The sequence below is a fragment of the Lepidochelys olivacea genome (assembly GCF_965140295.1).
Source record: "Lepidochelys olivacea isolate rLepOli2 genome assembly, chromosome: 8".
NCBI lineage: Eukaryota > Metazoa > Chordata > Testudines > Cheloniidae > Lepidochelys > Lepidochelys olivacea.
In genome coordinates this window covers 75,361,881-75,379,827 of record NC_140418.1, presented here as the reverse complement: position 1 = coordinate 75,379,827, position 17,947 = coordinate 75,361,881, and the positions used below count along the sequence as shown (strand labels likewise).

Genomic DNA, 17,947 nt, shown 5'->3' with positions numbered 1-17,947 from the left:
TCTAAGGTGCCACAAGTACTCCTTTTCTTTTTAAGGAAAACAAAAAACCCACAGTAACTACAGCACAGAGATCTGCAGGACAGACCTAGAGACCATCAGAAAAGATTAGCAGGCTCTAAGGAATAGGTCTATACAACCCTTCCCCTTCAAAAGTTATGTTTCTTTGGCCTAATCACCTTATTTTTATGGTTTCTAATTGGAAACAGAATAAGTTTCCTGGCATTAGATTATCTTACTCACTACAAATACGCTTGCCAACTACCTCACGCAAATACCATTAATCTTGGTTTTATTTGGCTCAGTCCCTAACTGCACACCTAAGCCAAAATGATAATCTCTCAAAAACCCTTGCTGTAACCCTGGATAAGGCATCATCTTCTTATGGCCAGTCATAGCAACAGAGTCACAGCAGGATGGAACCTTACCTCCACCCAGGTCTTGTCTAGGTAAGAGATCTCATCGAAGGCACTCTCTTACAAATCACTGATGCAATTATTTTTTTCATACATAGCAAAAGATTATCTAAAACAAGCCCTAATGGGAGAACTCCCTATCATAAAACAAACTGCATTAATCTCTGGCAGATTTAAATCTGGGGTAGGAGCCATGTTCCCTTAAGGAAGTAAAATAATGATTGTTTGCAAGTTTGCACACAAAGAATCCCCTGAAGGGGAAAAAGTGGGCAAAGTTTTTACAAACAAACTTCCCCATGGTCATTTGCAATAGGAAGTTAAAAGTGATAAATGGGTTAAAATAATAGGAAACAGTTATGTAAAAAATGGCAAAAAGATGCATTAAAATGTTTATAAGAGCAATAAGAGACAAAAGTTTCACTCTGGAGCAGCATTTACTGAATTTTACTCACTAAAATACATACTTTAGAAAGAAAGCATAACAGTTTATCTCCTAAAGCTGCTAAGCAAAAATCCCATTAAGATATTCATCAGTCAGTAATCAGTCTCTAAATCTTCAGAAGCACATTTATGAGTTAGGAAACTTCTCCCACATATGTGGGGAAGACCTTATAGTGCAACATTGGTAAAACAATGAGTCAAAAGGTGCTTCCCTTTGAGTAGGCGTCATCTATCCTCCCACAAATTGTCTACCAGATAATCATTGTAATCTATTTATTATGCAGAAAAGCACATTTAAGTTGAAGTGAGATATTTGTTCTTAAAAAATTAATATAGGAAAATAAAGGCATGTTCCAAAACAGTGTGCGAAAGGATTTGGCACACAAATTTCTGTGCATCACCTGCACATGCCACTCTGAGTTTACAATCCATATATTTCAATTCAACTACAACTTGTGAAAACACTTGGGGTTTTTTAGGAAAAGGGAAGACTTTCAATCGCCTAATGAACATTAAAAAAAAAAAAAAAAAAACAACCCTCATTTATCCATAAGGGCTGAAAAAAGCTCCAAACAGCATGTAATTAGTTATGACTGCAAGGATTGGAGGGAGTGGGGTAGGAAGACTGCAAGAAGTCCGTGAGCCTACACAAATGGTATGCAAATCTTATAACACATGGAGCATTATAATACCTTTGCACCCTAGTGAACTTTTGGTGGGTGAACCAAGGCCACTGGATCTATGACTATTGGGATATGCTGTGTATATCTCCCTATTCAAGAAGGTGGTAGGGGAAAAGAACAAGTTATACCAACTGTGGCTCCACTACTGCTCAGAACCCTTAAGAGGAACTGATCCCTACTGACCTCTGGAGACTTCCTTAGCACACAGTACAAGCTGCATATGGGGGAGATAATTTGGCCTTTTCATGTGAACAACTGTAGCAGTCATACCAAAGAGAAGCCTTCCCAAGAACTCAGAATAGCAATTTTGTAAATCATAACAAAATTTGACTAACCTGTCATAACTAAAATACAAAGTATTTTAAGACTATTGTTAATACCATACTACCATCATTCTCAAGTACATTGGACCAAATTTATCCCTAGTATAACCCCAATGCTTCTGTAAATTTAAGGAAGATTAAAACATTCAGAGCGTGTCTACATTTGAAAGTTGTTGTGGGTTTTGTTCTGAATCACTTAACACAGATAAGTTGTTGTGTGAGCAGTGCATCCACAATGCATTGTTATCCCCAGTTAAACTATCTCCTTTTGGGATCAGTACTTCTACCTTGGCCCTGAATTGTTTCAAAATAAGCACTCGGCATTCTAGGCAGACCGCCCATAGTGCAATGATCTGCCAGTAGACTCTGAGCATTCTTGGATTTTTCTCAATTCACAGTGCAGATCACTGCTTATGGGCTCAGCCAACAAGCACTGACTGGTGGGACATGATCGCGATACAGACTGGCATGACCAGGAATGGTGGCTGAACTTCAGGATGACAAAGGCCACCTTCTTAGAAACCCTATGCAGAGCTCACCCTGGAGCTGCAACTGTGGAACAACTACATGAGAGTTCCCCTCAGTGTAGATATGCACGTGGCCATTGTTATCTGGAAGCTCACAACCCCCTAATTTCTACCAGTGAGTATCTAACCAGTTTGGTGCTGGTAGATCAGCCATTAGGGCAGTTGTAATGGAGTTGTGGCCTGCTATCAAGAAAGTGCTGTTCCCCCAGATAATATGGCTAGGCAATGCATACAAAGCTATTGATGGACTTGCACAGCTGGGGTTCCCAAATTGTACTACAACCATTAAAAGGACTCATGTGCCCATTCTTTACCCAACCATCTCCCAAGCAGGCCTCAGGCTTCATCAACAGAAACAGCTGTTCCTCCACGATGCTCCTGGTCTGGTTGATCACTGTGGCAGATTCATCAATAATATGTGGGCTGGGCTGAAAAGGTCCATGATACCATGATCTTTAGAAATTCTGGGCTGTTTTCTGTAATGAGAAATGGAGCTTCTGGTCCTATTATCTGTGGACACGGATGATGTTGACATTCCTCCAGTCAACTCTGCTTCCCTTGCTTATGAAACTGGGCACCTGAATAACTGAAAGGACTTATTAAAAAAAATTAAAAAAATAAAAAGTTCAGCATGCATTCAAATTAGTGCTTTTGTGGTCACAGATTTGTGTATGTTTTGGGGGTTGGGTCAGAAATGTTCTTTGCATCTTGGGGCGTGGAACGGTGGTAGAAGGACCTGAGTCCTGTGAATAAGACAGTGAAGGGGGTTCTCCCAGTATGCACGGTTCTCCATGTCATCTGGTGGCACGGAATTTTGAGAAAATGTTCCTTGAAGTTGAAGTGAAGGGTGTATCCTGGTATACAGAGTTCCGAGGGAGAGGGCTGCAGAACACGGGTAGGTTGGGGTGGTGTCCTTCAGTATAATGTCACTATGTTCTCCATTAAGGTTGTTTGCCTCTCCATGATCCTCAGCAACTGTGCCTGTGAAGTACTAGCCAGTGCCCTGTCCTTTTTCTCTTCTATCATGCTTAAGGAAACCTTCCCTCCACTCCTCTGTCCACACACTGAGGTTAGTAAACATGTCAACCCTTGTTCTCTCTCTTCATATGTAGATTGGTCAGATATTCACTCACTGATAGTACCCCTATCCATGGTCATGCCAACGTGTTAGGTGCTACGTAGGGAAAGAGGGGAAAGTGAGTTATTGTCCAAATTGTACTCTCTATGCCAACAGTGATAAAATGTTGCTTTTTCCTGATTTTGGAATCCCTTTCCCAAAGACTCTCCCCAGACTTCAGGGAGCTTAGAGATGGTAAGATGTTTTCAGACAGACATTCTTCCCTGTTTGTGTAGGACTGCTGGGCCTGTGGGGATGAGGCGTGGTTGGAGGATGGGTTGGGTCACCTAGAAGGAAGTTTATTACTTGCATGTGCACCTATGCAGGCTGCCAGTGGCAGGGCAGAGAGGAAGACGGGCCAGCAGGGAGAGGCCATTAGTTGCATATGTACCTCTGCAGGCTGGGGATTGAGTTTGGGAAGGGTGAGGGAGAGCAGCAGATGCAGGCTACTAACTGGATGAGCACCTTGGTAGCCTATCTTGAAGGATGTTACCCTGTGGCATGTTCCCAAAAGGCAGAAAAGGATTTTGTTAAAAAAAAGCAATGCGCAAACCAGGACAACGTGCTATACTATTACTTGCCAGGATGGTGCTCTGAGAGCTTGTGCAGAAGTGGAAAGGAAATGCAAGGTATACGAGCAATACTGAGAAAGCTGCACCGCTGTGCAGCTAGCATGCCAAAACAGAGCACTATCATTCTCTAACACCCAAGGATCAGCATAAAATGAACCACAAAATAAAAACAAATTCCATAGTAGCCCAAAGAGGGGTATACTTGAATGCCTTAAAATCCCTTTCCTTTTTGAAGTGTCTGTGTAACATGAGTTGGATGATTTACCTCAAAAGAACTAAAGTTTGCTCAAATCTGAAGGAAGGCATTAATAAAACTGTGAGTCAGAAAAGCATTTGTAGTGCTTTTTCTTTCCTGTATCTGCTGCTACAAGAAGTGTGCCTTCCTTTCAATCTCTCATTTTTACCCACATGATGGTGCCCTCTTGAACAGAAGGGCGGGCTGCTGACAGGAGAAAGATGGAGCAATAAGCACCATGGCAAGTGCTGTGGAGGTGGGACCTGGTAACACTGAGTGGTGGTTGGGTTTGCATATTTCAGAGAAATAACAGTAAAGAGTTTTTAAAAGCTATGGCACAGCCCCCATTTTGAACACTGGGCATGTTGGAGATTAAAAGCTGAAGAGGTGGAGGGAGGATAGCCCAACATGGTGGCATCCTGATGGTATCTAAGTTGTTTAAATCTCCCAGTACAGTTGTATTGTAATACAGCACATAATACTTACTGGAAGAGGTCTCCTCCCCAAGCTGGATGTCCACCTAAGATTCAGGTTGGTCCTCTGCTTGTGTTTTTTGAGAGGAGGTCTTTTGGGTCTCTAGCATTGTCTGAGTTGGGGTTCAGTGGGCCGATGAGATCCTGAATTTTAGGATAAATCCCTCTGGATCTGCATCTGCCAGGGTATCCTCAATGGAGTCTATAATATGCTGTGGTTCAGTGGTGGCATCTCTGTCAAAAATATGGTCCAGCTAATCATAGTAGCTGCAGAGCTCTTCCAGAGACTTTATTATGTCCCTAATAGTCTTATGACAGGACCATGACAAGCACAGGGCATGGCTGCTGGATAATCAGTTTTTTACTTGATATGTGTGAATTTGCCATAAGTTGTAGTCACATAGTGCCTCTTCTGGCTGTGGCCAACACTTTAACAGAGAAATTATATCTTGTCAAGATGACCCATGAGCAATAGAGAGCACACAGGTAAAATAGACAGGCCAATCCAGATAGCCAGCAAAGCAGTGTAGGATACCAGGGAGAGGATTGCCAGATGCATAACAGTTGTTTCAGGATGGGGATGCAGCCAGAACTCTCTGTTGCTGGTAAACTCATCTCACAGTTTAGGAAACCTCAAATAGTAAACCTGCTTCCCAAGTGGGTTTCTTATCACAGGGTAAGACACCAGAAGATTCGCAACAAGAACTCTGGCACATGGATGTAAGGCATCTTATCACAAAGTAACTCAGGTTAACCTACAACATCTTTCAAGTGTAGATAAGACCTTAGTCTCCTAGTCTACCTACCTGGCTCCTGACAAGAAAACCCTGCTTTTTTTACAAATACATGGTATGTGGTAAGACTGTTGGACATTACAGAAGTTTTTATTGCCCCTGATGCACACAAACACCCCACTGATTTCAATGGGAACTGCATAGCATGCAGAAGATATAGCATAAGCTTTAAATGAATTTCCATCTTTTCCTCCTCATCATAAAAATTACTTCACAGCCTGCAGTCCTCACTACCTTTTCCCACAGAAAAACAATCTATGTATGTTAGTCCTAAATTTAACCAGCTTCAGCTCATGACCTTTAGATAAGCCATTCTCCTGGAATCTAAACCAGTCTTTTTCAAGGTCACAGAGGCACCCTTTTAAAAGGAGAGTCCCCTCTCAGTTGAATTTTCTCCCAATCTTGTGATATACTGTTACAATAAACATAAAAACTAACTTGGGTCACCTGTATTACTTAAGTTAGACACTTACTTTTATTGCAGTGAAAAAATTCTCAATGAATATTTTTTAATTACCAGTCACACCATGCACATGTGAAACAATACTGCTATATCTCAGTTTCCTCAAGAAAAACAAAACACTTATTTAATTATAAATACTGTCATAAACTAGCACACAACTTACCAATTTAAAAAGCTTCTATCTCAGGACTATAAGAGTCTGCTCTGCTGAGCTTTACAAATCAGAGACTTTGCATACAGCAAAACATAAGGACCCTGCTTACAACAACAAATGATGTTTTAAGAAATTTTCACTCCTGTGAAATAAGCAAACAAGAAATTCTGGGATGGAAATAGACCAAGAAACTACTCCAATGTCCATCCCCCAAAGGACTTCAGAGTTGTGTTCATTTATTTCAGTTTGGCTATGAACAGAACTAACTGCTGCCATCAGAGTGCTGCTCTACTGGACGATCACCACTACTGTGTGATGGCTTTCCACGGTTATGAAATAAAAGCAATTTCCACTTTACTACTTCTTAGTGGATTAAGGTATGCTTAGCTATAAATATACTACTAAAGTTGTTAAATGCTCATGTACATTTATTAATCCCCATACATATTAGTGCTATGGAAGAAATAATCCCGTATTTATTGTATACATACATCTTTTAGAATTAAAGGTCAATATCAAAATGCACTAAAAAGCTATTTCTAATCTGCAGCCCACAGAATTTTTTTTTTTTTACCACTCTGGATAAATTGTATGCACCTAGATAATTAATTTAAACTAAATATTTATTTGGCAACCAAATTATCAAATAAAATATTTTTAAAAGCTCTAGTTGATTTCAGTTTTCTCCAAGTCTTTGCCAGTTGGCTGCACCAAGTTTCACTCACCCTACTGATAAACAGTATGGGCTTAGTGTTGCATACATATGACCATCAAAAACAATGCTTTTTTTTTTTTTTAAGTAAGTACCGCACAGAAGAGACAACAAGAAGATCAGTACAGACAAAAATGGAAAATCATTTGTGTTTGACCTTTGATAAAATAAGCAAACAATGGGTCAAGGACATTAACAATTCCCTTAAGCATGAAAGGGTGAACTTCCATACCTAAAAATATTCCCTTCTGTAGCAAAAAATCTTATGGCAATCTTAAACAGTAGGAATGGTTTTGAGGGAGCTACAGTTCCCTGGTGACAGAATGGAAATCCTGACAACTTTAGCACTAACATTGTAAAAGTATGTTATTACTTGTGGACTACAGTTCACTTTTGAAGAAACACTATTAAAAGTACAACCCCCAAATTTAACTAATTGCAATTAGTTAGAAGAGCCTACATGAATACAGTTTTTGGTGTTCCCCCTGCTGGCTTTGCACTTAACTTACAAATACTATTCCTCAGAGCTGGGTATTACTTGATAATACTGATGTTTAAAGGATGTTTTGGCATGACAAGGAAATGGAAAAGGGAAAAATAAGATTAGGCCTGTCTATCTTAGAAAATAGATGACTAAGGGAGGTTGGGGGTGCAGGAAATATGATAGAAGTCTATAAAACCATGAGTGGTGTGGCAAAAAGTGAAGAGAGAAGTGTTATTTACCCTTTCACACAATACCAAAGCTAGGGGTCACTTGATGAAATTAATAAGCAGCAGGTTCAATACAAACAAGAGCAAGTGTGGAAAAAGTACAATGCAGAACCACCTTGTGAAACTTATAACCATGGGGATGTTATGATGGCCAAAAGTATAACTGGGTTCAAAAAAGAACAGGATAAGTTAATGAAGGATAGGTCCATCAGTGGCTATTAGCCAAGATGATCAGGGTCACAACCCCATGCTCGGGGTGACCCCCCACTTCTGACTACTAGAAGTGGATCACTCCAAATTGCCCTGTTCTGTACCCTCCCCTAAAGCTCTCGTACAGGCCACTGTCAGAGACAAGATACTAGGAAAGATGGACCATGGTCTAACCCACTATAGGAGTCCTTATGTTCTTATAATGCTGAAGTTGTGTTTGTTAAAAGAAAAAGGCATGATCATTTCAAATACATTTTTATTCACATAATCTATCTGAATTTCTGGATATATGTCCAAAAGCTAAATAATCAAATACATGTATTAGCACAAGTGCCCAACATGAACCCGGCTCCCAACTAGGACTCTCCCATCACCCATTAAACCCCACTTTTACAGAAAAAGCCTGAGACAAAAGAAACTCTGAAGTGTGACCTCAAGTTTAGCAAATTTGGGTTTGAGCAAACAACCGAGGGAAGCAAGTTCCAGAACTGAAATTATAAAAGTGTAGTGCTGGAAGGGACCTCAAGAGGTCATCAAGTCCAGACCCTTGCGCTGAGGACCCTTCATTGAAGTAAACAATATGCCTCAACCCCCTCCTGATTAAACCGAGGAGTTTTTAGTTCATACACCTCAGCTGATTTCAAAAGCTGCAGTATCTTCCAGAAACAGGGCTAATCTCTCCAGTAGCCAGGATCCAAACCATCTACCACTTTATAGGTTAAATAAAAGTTGTTCTAAAGAATACATTTTTCCATGAAAACTTTCATGAAAGTTCTTGCTGAGAATATATTTTTGAGTATATTTTTATACATTTTCTATACAGCTCTAGTTAAAACCAATCAGTACCTGGAATTCAGTAGGTAAGGTACTTTTTGCAGAAGTGCTACTAAAGAAATGAGTATATATATTTTGCACTAGTTGCAGTTACTGGGTAGTTCAACTTCTAAGAGGTGTGTGTTTCATAAAAGCAATCCTGAGCATTGTCACTATCCGAGACTTCCAACTCATCTTAGTCTGAGGCTGTGGACATTAGTAACAAAAGTGGGCACACTTCCTCAATCAAGGGAGCCAATTGTCTATTTACACAGTCAGTTAGCATTTTCGAGATCTTATCTAGTTTGAGTTTCAGCCAGCTTGCCCGCACATGCACACCTCAGCCACAAAGGTAAATAATATATTCAAACAGAGGTGACAGGATTATTTATTTCTGAGTAGAAGGGGGGGAAAAATCAAAGTATTTTCATTTTATCACACAGATTACAATGACTATCTGCACGCAAGAAACAGGAATCCTTTAAAAAGGTTTCCTAGTAAAGCTAAATTATATTGACCGACACCTATTGGAGAAGAAAATGATGCACAGAAAAGTTAAAATGAATTAATAATAATAATTTATAGAACTAATGTCATTGAGAAATGTCATCATTTTGATCAACATAATGGAGTTTACCCTAGAAAGTAAACACAAGGACAGAGAGCGGGGGAAAAGGCACTGCGCAAACATATATGCCTCAACATATGCTTGAAACACCCCTTCTATTTAACAACTTAGTCAGGCTTTTTGCTATTTTGAGAACAACCACAACCTCCCTCAGTGCTGCTCAATTTCAAGTGACATAACTTTGCAACTATATGTGAAGCTGAAATTGTGAAAGGTCCAATAATTTTTTACTTACATTTAACTCTCCTTTAATTGCATACATTGCAGTACTTTGATTATTGTTATTTACAGAAGTAGTAAATACTTACAAGTCTGGAGTTACTGAATTGCAGTACTTCCACTGCAAAATATGCAGCAGTAAATCCCAGGTGTCAACAACCAAAAGCTTTCTTTTTCTGTAGTATATCAATGAAATTCTACTAAAATGACATACTACTGGGATTTGTTCTATCTTCCAATACACTAAACATTGTGAAATCATACACTGCAATACTATACTAGAAAGTTCATAAGCCAACTTCTCTGCTGGCATGATTTAAGTGCCCGTTTATATCAATAGTGAATTTGACTTGATATCTTTATATATAGTTACTAACTGACTACAAACTTCTGTAGCTTTCTTTAACATACGGGTCTGAAAAACAAAAGAATCTGCATTAAAACCCTTGTAGTCTTTATTAGGAAAACTGCCTGCCTCATAGTTCCAGTATTTATTCAAGTACAATGCTTTGCACATCTAACATTCCCGCATCTACAGGGTTTTTGATTCTTTACAAACATTAATGAATTGATCAAACATCCCATCCAGGTGGTGGACATTATCATCCTCTTTTTACCTATGTTAAATCCTTTCCCAAAGTCACTCAGTTACTCACAGAAGTGTAAACAAACCCCAGATAATACTAAAACTAATAAAAATCTTTGCTACCAAACTACAAGACCCAAGTTTGTGCTAAATAAGTGTCTAGGCCCCTAATTTGCTCTGTTATAGTGGTGCCATGCAATTAAAAATCAATAGGATGCACAAGTGTAAGTGAGAATTCAGTCTCTACTGTTTAAAAGAATGTTTTTGTTTATTAAAATCTAAACCTGCCAAGAATCAAAAACAGTCATGGTCAACAAATCATTCCAATAATAATAGCAGGACCGTTTGCACAATAGCAAAGAATGTAACAGAAGACAATATGCTGGAACTACAGTCAGTCATTTTCCTGAGTTCACAGCCCGCACACAGAAAATGTCAGCGGGCCAATTTAAATGTCAGAGCACAGAATTCTGCCGTTAACGATTCCCATGCACTCCAACGAAGGCGAGTTATGCTTTGGGGCAAGCGAGCGTGACACGGGTGTAACGGGGGGAGACTGTGGCCCCGTGACTCGGCTCTCGCCAAGGTTCTGACACCCCGCAGCTGAAGCGCAGAGACCCCCAAACCCCGAGGAGACGGACACATGGGAGAGAGGCTGAGCGCACTTGCGGTGAGCTCTCATCGGGACTACACGCCGCGTTACTTCCTCTTCCCTTAGGAAGATGCCGAGCCGGGCATCCCGAGGGCGAGCCGCTCTAAGCGCCGGGCTCACCACCGACAAGCCCCCCTAGGGAAACCGCTCCCCCACTCCGAACGTGGGTTGCCGCAAGTAAACACACCCCGGTCAAAGCGGGGGCGCCCCCGAAGCCCTGCTCGTGGGCGTGATGTCAGCTGCTCCCAGGCAGCCGCAGAGTCAGGGAAAGCGCCGGGCAGCCCCAACGCTGCGAACAGACGCAGCGGGGAGGCTGCCGAACAAGCATCCCCAGCAGCCTGCAAACTCTTCACTCCCCCCGCCTCCCCTCCCGGGGACCCCCTGCTCTCCCCCGCCCCGCCCCGGCTGCTGCTGGGGCAGCGGCTTTCCCAGACCTACCTCTCAGCGGGTCTGTCAGCCCGGGACGCCCCCCGGGAGCCACTTCAGAGGAAACGGGCAATAACTTTCCCTGCGCTCCAGGGGTGCAGCCCGGCTACGCCATCCGCAGCCAGCTGCCCCGGGCGGAACAGGCCGCGGCGAGAGCCGCTCCGAGCTGCCTGCGAACGCCCTGGTCGCCCCGAGGAGGAGGAGAGAAGCGGCCACCCGCTCCGCCAGGAACCTGCGATTCACCCCATCGGGCTGCGACTCCCAGCAAGTTGGAGCAACACGCACCGGGGCGGGGCCTGATTCCCGGCCGCGTCAATCAGCGCCCAGCGGCCCTGCTACTGGGTGAGGGGCGGGGACTGCGCTGTGATGGGCGCGCGGAGCCTCGGCCCGCGGAGACTCCTCCTCCCTCCGGCCGGCTCGCGCTTCGCCGCCCTCCCTCCGCCAGTTGAGAGATGAGCCTCGCGCGCTCCTTCGCCTTTTTCCCCCCTGTTCCCGGGGCGGGTTGTTTCCTCGCTGCAGCGGCGAGCGGGGCCGGGAGATTTCCTCAGGCGGGGACATGCACAGCGTGTTGAAGGGAGGGACTCGTCCTCCAAGCAGCGAGACACACTGCCCGCAGTTTGTCTTGTACGTTTTACTTTGGTTTAAACCCTAGACACGTTATGCAACATTCCAGCTCCGTTTTTCCAGGACAAGTTTGCGATATTTTAACTTTGTCTTTTCAAGATCTGGGCAAAAGATTGCCCGATCTAGCCCATGCCCCCCCCCCCCATCTTCCTAATTCTGCCTGTTAATAACGGACAAGTGTAGATGAAGGCACTCCTTTGACATTAAAAAAATATCTAGTCATATTGCTGTAGCTGGATCCAGATCCTGTCAGTGGATCTTCCTGGATCTAGACAGTTTTTGGTTGCAGTCTCCCAAATTCTACTGCCTAAATAGAGAATATTGCCACTCTTGCTGCATCTTATAAATCTGGACCCTACAGTGCAACAGTGTTACCAAAAAAAAATTCAGATTCAGCATCTGTATCTGATGGATTCTGCCAAAGAGTACCATCAGAAGACACATCAAGTGTTGCTTCTACTATTATATACAGACACACACGCAAGTATTGCTTCTGCTATTACAGATGCACACACAAATTGACTCCAACACATCCTAATACTGAAAAAACTCAGTTTTGCCGTTGTATCCTATTGCAGCTGGCTAATTTTGGGCTGTATAACCCTGAATTTTACTGACAAAACCTTCTCTGACATATGCACCTTATCCTAATCCACTGTAATAACCCAGATCCCAAAGAATCATGGAGCAATTTAGGATGATATAGGAATTATACAGTCACAAAGTGATTGGCTGGGATGTCCCAAGGGCACTTTTAGATCCATGTTAGGTAACTAAGTTCTCTATGAACTGTATTGACTGATCTGCTAGAAGATTAATTATTGTTGTAATAAACAGGCTGAATAATTGTTTTCTATGCTAATACTGTACGTAAACATTTAACAGGACATTTAAATTTCATGTACATTATAACTCTGGAGGGAAAACATAACCGTGGTAATTCCTAGAAGAAGGAAAATAATTTGAAAAGGAGATGGTTGGTTGCTATTGTCTTCAAGAAGTTAGATGAGCGAGTCTGTGCCAAGTTCCTTGTTTTATAGATGGAAGTCTCCCTTCTGCTTATAATAACCTTCAAACTGACTCATATTAATAGAATGAATCAGGTCTTTTAATTATGCAGAACAGTAGAAGAGAATGCTAGTGAGAAGTGGAGTGAGCTAACTGTAACTGCATTGGACTGGAAGGCACGACTCTTGGCTCTGTCAAGAACTCACTGCGTGACCTTCAGTAAGTGACATAACCTCTGTGGGCCTAATTCATCCCTGTTGTAACTCAGCAGAAGTTAAGGGCAGAGTTGCTTGGGAACAAGTATTTCCATTCTGTGGAGAATTCTGACACTTTGGGGAAGAATTGTTCCCAGTTGGAATGAAAAGCCAAAATTTTGAAACTTCCTGCAAAACAAAACCAAAAAAAAAAATAGAAATTTGATTTGTGACCATCTAGATGTTTTGTTTAGATAATATCAAATAGTTTTATTTTTAAAAATCAAAATGTTTCATTTTGTTAAGGTAAAAACATATTTCAATAAAATTGAAATGTTTTGTCTTGACTGTGGTTTCAATTAAATTCACAAACTTTTACTACATTAAAATATTATTATATATATTAACTGTGTGTACATATATTATAATTAATATTTTAATATATAAAAATCTAAACTATGAAAACAGTATTTGAAACAAAACATTATTGAAAACCTTATTTTGAAACTAAATATTTGGATGTTATCAAAACAAAGAAGTTTAAATTATTTGTTTTGACATTTTGCTATCATTTTTTAAAATTAATATGTTCCTGCAAAACATTTTGATTGTTGACAACTGCATTTTTTTAATGAAAAACTGTTCTGTCAAAAAAATTTCAGCCACCTTTAGGTAAGGGTTCATAATAGATGAATCCTTTCTGCCTCATTTTACCAAACTGTAAAATGGGTTTGCTAATACTAATCTCTCTGACAATTAATTATTATGAGAATTAATTACTGAGGCAGATTTTTGGGTCTGTAAAGGCTGCTTTATGTTGCTCTAATGTCCATTCCCCAACTTCCCCTTTAAAAATAACCACCATACTTATCACATATAGCACTCCACAAATTTTAACAAATTAAAGGCCTGCTCCTCCTCCCCCTGAAATCATTGACAAAACTCCCATTAACATCAGGGAGAATAAAACTGAGCCAGATTCCTGACAACACCCCAGTAAGTAAACATCATCATCTTCAAGTACCTATGGCGAAACTAAGCTACTGAGAGGTGAGTGACATTTTAGGATGCTTTTAGCAAGGTTTATCCATTGAATCTATTTCACTATTGTAATTGTTGTAACTGTTTGTGCAGCACACTAAGCACCTTGATTTCAATGGAGATAAGTAGTCTGACCCTGTATTGCAAATCCTATGTTCCTATGACTCCTTCAGAGAACTGTAATGATTGGTTGGATACAATTTATCAGCCTACATGTTTCAATTTGCAATTAAAATACTTTGCTACTACCACCAATACTTTGTCTTTTAGCTGTTCCTTGCCCCCTCCCCCAATTTTACTATGCCTCTTAAAATACTAACTCACTACTTCCTGCAGCACAAACCATTCCGGGCCTGCTTGTGAGATACCAGACACTCACTTTCACTGCTGAGCACCTCCTGGAAGTAGGCCCAAAATCTTTCTTTATTCTCTGAAATTACTCTGTATTTCAGTGGTACTTTACCAAGTGAATCTACAGCTGCAGTCATGAATACTCACTTTAGATTAAACAATTCAGTAAGTAATCTTATAAAACCCGCAGAAACAAACAAAGCAAAAGTTGGGGCTGTTCCATGGCAGTCTCAACCCACCTAGACTCTTTTTGTGATTAATTTTGTAAGTGTTTGGAAAGTTTTACATGTTAGAACATGACATGCCCCTATCTTATCAGTTTCAGGCTACATCCAGGTTGCAGACTCTTTGTGTGTAACAGAGAGGTATGGGTGGGGAAAGTCCCTGAATAAAGAGGAAAAGTAATATACTGCAACTCTGAAATGCAAACTTTGCTATTTTAGAAATTTATTCTGTGTCTACTTTATACCCACATATTCAAATTGAATAATATTGGTTAGATATGAAATCAAGCTAGAGAAAAAGGAATGTATTTTGTTTTATTTTAAATCTTAATGTAGGCCCCAATTCTGCAAAGATTTATACATGTGTTTAAAAGTACCAATGTGAGGGTTCCATTGAAATCAATGGACCAGTGAGGTATGTGAAACGTATATAAATCATTGCAGGATCAGGGTCAGAACATGCCCTTGTTCCCTTTGAAGTTAATGATAATATTCCCATTGATTTCAACTGAGACAGAATTAGACCCTTCAAGCCCAATTCTATAAGGTATAGAGCAGCCCTTAGAAGGTGCTTGTCATTGGGGCTGGCCAGCCCTAGATCAAATGGCACCCCAGGTGAAGAGCATATTCTGCGCGCCCCCCCTCCCTTCATTGGTTAAACTTTTGAATACTTTATTTTTATTGCATTTATAGCCCATTTCATGACTTGGATGCACAATTTAGCCTTGCCATCTAAGGCGATAAATTTGCATGCAAGGAGCTGTAAATCTGTATTTATTCATGCCATATGTAAGCAAATAAAAAAATTGTTTCCTCTAAGCTTATAAAAACTTTTTAATTTTAAAAATAACTGAAATATACTAACATCAAGAAATTGAACTGTGTACCAACACTGGATGGACCAGTATTCAATAGTGTTACCATAGGTGACCGCCTTAGAATGTTAACCCTAATCCTTTCATTCAAAAGGTTGCTTTTCTCGCCTTTGCCCTCATGAACTGAAGCATAGCAACATCAGAGAGACCCAAAGGCATTTTCAAGTGATAAAACAGCAAAAATCTATGTTCCGCAATCTTAGAAAGTCATCAAACATTACATGTTAAACGTGGCAAAAGAAGTAAGAGTATTTAATGTATATTGTTGCATATAGATATCTCTGGTGTCTCATTAAATAGGTCCTTTATTAGTCGCTAGTTATACTCTTCAAGTCTTAAAACACAAGTACACTTTCACAATTACACAATAAAACAAGGTTCACAATATTGCAGCTGGGCTGTCACTTCACTTCATTCTTGTATCTCACTGACTGGCTGGTGACACTCTGCCCCTTATATACCCGCAAGGGCATGGCTGACAACATTCTAAGGGGTTCAAAGAAAATGTAGTTCTCAGAAAGTCTGAAAGGTTCCATGAGATTCTACAAAGGTCCAGAACATTCGAGGAGGTTAGTGAAAAATGAATCCACATATGGAATACCTGAAACATTTTACTTCAAACATTCTATTTTCCTTTTTGTCACTAACAACAAAAAGAGCACCTTGAGCACAGTGCCCCCGCAAGCCTGGCACCCCAGGTGGTACCCGGATCGCCTGCCCCTAAATCTGGCCCTGGAGGATAGCCCTGTAAGGGGAGTCATGGACAGGCTTACTTGTAACAGGCCCCTATAAAGGGAGAACCAGCCAACTCAGATCCACTTGGAAATAGTCAAATACTGAGGTGCCTGGTTAGTAGCTAATTAGCTAAGGACTCGAAGCCTGCTAAAGGGTTACCAGGGCTCAGATGAGGTCATTTCTAGAGCTTCCAGGAGACCTGAGCAGGAGAGCTTACTCGAGCAAGGGACCTGGAAGGTGTGCTGAGGGACAAGGAATTCCCAAACTGTGGCAGGAAGTGAACATTAGTTTTAAAATTTGATACCAAGTACTACAGGCACAATACTTCAAGTGTGATCTTCCAGAGGTTTTGTATAGTAGAACCATCTGCTATTTTAAAAGGATTTAGGATGTGAATGCTTTGGGGAAGAGAACTTGCACCTGATTCTAATCTCGCACTAGTTTTGCACCAGTTTAAAACCATCAATTTAAACTGAGTTATTGCAGATTTACACCATTGTGGAAGCAGATATCAAGTCCTTTTATTTCAGGCTTGTTGGTAAAATGCTGTTGGCCCTGTATAAGATCTCTGCCCCACAAGGTGCTGAGTCTGCTAGCACCAGTCCAGCAAAGCACTTAAGCCCATGAGCAATGCCTCCAACGTCAACTGGAAGTCAGTAACGTCACATTTAAAACTGAGCACACGCTTTAGTGATTTACTAGATCAGGGCCAGAGTGCTCAACTCCTTGAAGGATCAAGCTCTATATAACCTAGGTCAGGTGGATCAAAATTGATGTTTTGGGTTTTTTTATTTAAAAAACATCTGATTTTTTTAATTTAAATTAAATACAGGGTTTTTTTTAAAATAAAACCTATTAAAATTAAATTGGAAGTGACAAGCTATGTTAAGGTCTAACCTTATTATAATATACAAAAATAATTTAAATTAAATACACAAATAGTATTAAGCAGTACATATTTGCTGTCAAATTTTAAAGAAAGTCAGACTACTGAATTGGTAGAGTCACTAGCTAAGCACACGTGTAACCAGAATTTACTGAAGCACTAAACCAGCTTTCGACAGTAGTAGCCTCTTCGGCAGGTGCATAAAAAATTTTTTTTTTTCGTTTCAGTTTATTCAACTAGTTCACTTTAATGACAAGTTCATTCAAAGTAAAGAAACCAATTGGGAGTTGAAAAAACAGGAAAGTTTGTTTTCTCATCCATTCTATGAATAAAAACTAGGTGTGAGAGAATGAGATTGACTAGTTCTAACATCTTGAAGGACGTAGTAACCAGAAATCAGTTCAATTCAGTAGCTGCAGACAATACTTCCTTTATTTAATAAAGTTAATAAGTGTTAGTTTTAAATCCAAAACATGTTTGGATATTAACTTTTTTTTTCTGTATCCAGCCCATAAGATAGTGTCATTTAATTTAAAAAATTTTGGTTTTGTGCATTTTTAATTGAATTTGAATTTCCATCCTAATAGAACTTGACACAAGTAAAAAAAATTAATCATTTAGCAAATGCATCATTCACCATTTTCCAACATAATAAAAAATGAAAAAAAATTAAGAAACTGAATAAATGTAAGTTATGTTAGATACCTCTTTAAATAAATGTGTATAAATGCAGTATATCTTCCTAGTTAGCAAAAATCAGCATCACATTTAGTTGAAAATCAACATGTTTTAATGGTTACCAATCAATAAGAATGAACCTTTCTTTAGGAAAATAGCTATAAAGTACAAATGCAAAT

At 40.2% G+C, this 17,947-nt stretch overlaps 1 protein-coding gene across 7 annotated transcripts in view; it reads right to left on the bottom strand.

Annotated features, from left to right (window-relative positions):
• TGFBR3 (transforming growth factor beta receptor 3) overlaps window positions 1-11,426 on the bottom strand; it is a 179,190-nt gene extending 167,764 nt beyond the window's left edge. For all 7 annotated transcript variants that reach the window (XM_084637452.1, XM_084637454.1, XM_084637455.1 and 4 more), the window contains exon 1: window positions 11,165-11,426. The gene's annotated coding sequence lies outside the window, so the exon portion shown is untranslated. The remainder of the gene's footprint in view (window positions 1-11,164) is intronic.
• Between the last annotated feature and the right edge of the window lie 6,521 nt (window positions 11,427-17,947).